Raw genomic sequence first — 4,884 nt, forward strand, 5'->3', positions numbered from 1 at the left:
GTCTGGCACTGGAACTGCAACGGCTTTACCGGCAAGAGAGCAGTGCTGCAGCAACACTTGCAGCAACTAACGAGGAAACCAGACGTCATAATGATTCAAGAAACACACAGCGAAGAGACGCCGAAACTACCAGGCTACCGGTCGCACGACAGCCCGCCGAGCAAAAGGGACACGTCCAAGGGCAAGGGCAGAGGGGTCTGCACCTTCGTTAGGAGAGGGATCACCTTCGTGGAACACGAAATGATCGGCAGAAGCGCCATCGAACACTGCACGGTGGAAGTAATCACGGGAAAGAAGAGGAGGGAGAGCACTTTCCTGGTGAACGTCTACAGCAACCCGTCCCACGGACAACAGAAATTCAAGGCACTGTTCCACAAGGCAGCTTCAGTCGCGGGAAGCAATACGCTCGTAGTGTGAGGAGACTTTAACGCACCGAGCCAAGACTGGGGCTACCACAGAACGACGGTCAAGGGGAGAGAGCTGATGCAAGACGCCACCGACGTCGGACTGAACCTAATCACGGATCCGGCCTTTCCCACCAGGATCGGCACATCTGTTACGAGAGACACAACTCCGGACCTTACCTTCATCAAAACTGAAGGAGGATCAAGAGAAGCGAAATGGAGAAACACGGGCCAAGAGCTGGGCAGCGATCACTACATCGTAGAGGTCGTCATACTGCTCGAAGGCCAAGGCAACACCGGCATAAGAAAGCATCGCATTACGGACTGGGACGCCTTTCGAAAGGCGCTACCCGCGGTGCAAGAGGACATTACGGACATCGAGCAATGGGCGGCCAACGTCGTTGAGACGACGGAAGGAGCCACCAAAGAGCTAGAGACGGACGAACGGATAGACAAGATGGTCAGTCGGCTGGCCCACCTGATAGAAGCCAAGCAGTCCATAAAGGCGAGGTGGCAGAAGCGACGAACCAACCGAAGTCTAAGGAAGAAGATCGCCGAGCTCAACAGGCAGATCGAGGTCCACTGCAGGGTGCTATGCACCCAACAGTGGAACGAGGCCTGCAACAAAGCCGACGGACAGATGCACAAGGGCAAGACGTGGAACATGCTGCGGCACCTCCTCGACGAAACCAAGACCAAGGGCCACCAACACAACAACCTGGCCAGGATCCTACACAAGGCAATCTGCGAACACGGGGAGGACGAGGTCAAGCGGCGCTTGGACGCCAAGTACCTGCCGACCACCCCCACGGAAAGACACCCGGATTACCAAGGCAAGGAGAACGAGACGCTATATCGCGACATCCAGACCTGGGAAGTAAGAGTTGCCCTGCAGGAACTCAATGGAAGGTCTGCCGCGGGTCCCGATCGAGTGACCAACAGAGCGCTCAAGAACCTCAACGAAGCGGCCATCGAAACGCTCACGAACTTCTACAACAAGTGCTGGCAAGAAGGAAGGCTACCCAAGCAATGGAAAGCAGCCAAGACGATCCTCATCCCCAAGCCTGGCAGGCCGCCCAGCATAGAGAACCTCAGGCCGATCTCACTCACTTCGTGCGTGGGAAAGGTCCTCGAGCACGTTCTCATGAACAGGTGGCAGCATTACTTGGAAGAATCTGAGCTTTACCCAAACTCCATCATCGGGTTTCGGAACAAACTCGGGACGCAAGACGCCATGATCTTACTGAAGAACGAGATCATCGACGATACGACGGGCACCAAGGACAACAGAGCCGTACTCGGGCTGGACTTGCAGAGCGCCTTTGATAAAGTGAGGCACTCGGCTATCCTGGTCCAAATATCCAGGCTAAACATGGGCAGGAGGACATACCAGTACATCAAAGACTTCCTGACGGAACGAACCACCGAAATCTGTGCGGGCGACCTACAGCTCGAAGAGAAGAAGCTGGGCAGCGTCGGAACTCCGCAGGGGTCGGTGATCTCCCCGCTACTCTTCAACCTCGTGATGATCGGGGTGGCCACCCGGCTAGAAAGAGTAGCGGGAGTCCGGCACACCATCTACGCCGACGACGTGACGCTATGGGTACCGGGAGGAAGCGACGGACACATCGAGACAACGCTGCAAGAAGCGGTCAACGCCATCGAGGAGCAGCTGGACGGGTCTGGACTCGTTTGCTCCCCGGCCAAGTCAGAACTGCTGGTGATTCCCCCGAAAGGATCGTGCAGGAAAAGAAAGAATATGGAAGTCAAGTACGAGCGTCCCAAGATCACGGTCAAGACGGCGGGAGGACAGGTAATACCGGAGGTCGAGAAGATTCGGGTACTCGGGCTGCTCGTCCAGCGAAACCGAGTCAACGGTGAAACGGTCAACAAGCTCGCGGGCAAGGCGGCTGCGGCAATGAGACTCATCAAGAGGGTGTCCAACAGAAAAGCGGGGATGAAGGAGGAGAGCCTGACTAGGCTCGTTCAATCCTTCGCAGTTAGCCACATAACGTACGTGGCCGCCTTCCACAACTGGAGGCCGAGTGAACGTAACAAGATAGACGCCACCATACGCAAGGCGTATAAGGCGGCACTCGGTCTCCTCGGGGGCACGAGCACCGAAAAATTCATGGCGCTGGGAGTCCACAACACGCTGGACGAAATAGCCGAAGCACAGAGAACGGCGCAACTCGAGCGTCTCTCCGAAACGAGAACCGGAAGACAGATACTGCGGGACCTTGGCCTCGAACCGAGGGAAGGCAAGCAGCAGAAAGACGTACCTATACCAGATAGCATCAACAGAAAGCTCAGGGTCTTCCCGATCCCGAATAATGTGAACCCCGAGCACAACAGGGAGCGGAGGGTGGCGAGGGCCAGGGCTCTCGTACACCTCCACGCCAGAGAAGAAGGCGCCGCCTACGTGGACGCGGCAGAGTATCAAGGGAGCACCGACGCATACGCGGCGGTGGTTGTCGGGGCATCGACGGGTGCAACGAAGACCGCGGTGAGCGTCCGGACCCGAGAACCGCACCGGGCGGAGGAGGTGGCCATCGCCTTGGCCGTTTCCGACCCCGGATGTACTACAGTGTTGTGTGACTCTAGAACGGCAGTGAAGAACTACGCCAAGGGTAGGGTATGTAGTGAGGCCGCGCGCATACTGCGCAAGGCCGAAGACATCGGACGCAACAGTCCTGTGGTGATCAAGTGGTTTCCGGCCCACATGGGCAGTGACGTGTCGGAACGCGGACACGTGAACCACAACGAGACGGCCAACTCGGCCGCGCGAGGACTAACCAACCGCGCGGCTGAAAGCACGGCCGACTCGGAGTCCTGGTCGCGGCGCAGTGCCAAGGACAAGATGACCACCTTCAACGAAATATTGAAATGGTACAGACTGAACAGACAGACTATGCCGCCACCTCACCCGGGGCTTACCCGGAAGGAGGCAGTGTTATATAGACAGTTACAGACGGGGTCCCTGCTCACCCCGGTGCTAGCTAAGCACGTGTGTCCGAGTGTGCACGCGAGCGACATATGCAGACTGTGCGCAAAGGAGAGAGCCACCGCGGCTCACATCCTTTGGGACTGTAGCGTAAATCCGCGCGAAGCCAGCGAGAAGACGACGATCCCGCCGCAGCTAGAGGCTGCAACGAGGAGCTGTGATCAAAAGACACAACTCAAGGCCGTCCAGCAGGTCTCGGCAGCTCTCGAGAGGCAGCGACCGAGCGAAACCGAGGAGAGGGGGGCGGCACCCACAGGAAGGGGGCGGCGGCCCTCTCGAACCCGCGGAAGTAGCGAGGGACGTAACAAGACCTCAAGGAGCACAACGCACGAGATTGCCGTAGTGGCCGCGTCGCGGTAAAAGCTTGTCCTCCCTGCTTGGAGGGAGCCTAACCGACTCTGCAGGCTTTCTAAATAAAAGTTGTTCTCTCTCTCTCTCTCTATTTATTTATTTATTTATTCAGATACCTCACGGGCTCCGACTGGAGTATTATGTGAGGGGGTTTACATAACAGGGGTGCAAAAAAAAAGCAAGTAGTAGACTGTTATTTTAACATCGTTATACAATAGCAAGCAACCAACCAGAAAATAGAACTAAATTGAAAAACACACAACAGGATACACTTCAGAACAAAATGCTGCTTATTTTTCTTTGAAAATAACATAATCTGAGATTCGAACAATGTTGTCAGGAAGACTATTCCAATAAATGATTGCACGGGGCAGGGCTGATGAGTTGAATGCAGTGGTCCTTCCCGAAATGCGTTTAAAACTGAGGTGATTATGCAATCGGCGAGATGTGCGGGCTGGTTTTGTAAGAGGTAGAGGGAAGGAATGATGGCTGTAAACAATTTTATGGAAGAGGCAGATATTGTTATGCGAGATTCTAAGGATAGAAGGGATAACTAAGCCTTAATCTTAGTTATACTAGAATGTCGGCAATAGTTGCGAGAAATGAAGCGAGCGGCACGATTTTGTACGCGCTCTACGGAATGAATTAAGTACTGTTGATGGGCTGACCAAATGGAAGATGCGTATTCAAGTTGAGGGCGGACAAATGTCTGATATGCCAGCTGCCGTATGGAAGAAGGTGCACCTCATAGGTTACGTTTTAAATAACCTAATGTACGGCTAGCTTTGGCAGCAATTTTTTCTATGTGGGTTTTTCATGAGAGATTAGAAAAAAAGTGGACGCCAAGGTACTTGTATGACGACGCAAGAGTGACTGGACTGTTGTTAAGCGAGTAAATGAAAAGGTAATTAGACCGTTTACGGCTAAATGTCATTAACTGGCATTTATCAGTGTTAAGGGACATTTGCCATGATGCGCACCAGTTATTAATGCGATGTAGACCTTCTCGAAGAGCGATGTGGTCATTAAAGGAGCGGATTTTGCGATAAATAACGCAATCGTCTGCAAACATTCTGGGTGTTGAGGTAATGTCTAAAGGGAGGTCATTGATTGAAATCAAAAACA

The 4,884-nt window shown here is 53.9% G+C and overlaps 1 pseudogene; it reads left to right on the forward strand.

Moving 5' to 3' along the window:
- Positions 1-435: 435 nt before the first annotated feature.
- On the forward strand, positions 436-3,797 carry LOC149331088 (uncharacterized; annotated as a pseudogene).
- Positions 3,798-4,884: the final 1,087 nt, after the last annotated feature.

The sequence above is a fragment of the Amblyomma mixtum genome, chromosome 9, assembly GCF_055824585.1.
Source record: "Amblyomma mixtum isolate Tamu chromosome 9, ASM5582458v1, whole genome shotgun sequence".
NCBI classification, from domain to species: domain Eukaryota; kingdom Metazoa; phylum Arthropoda; class Arachnida; order Ixodida; family Ixodidae; genus Amblyomma; species Amblyomma mixtum.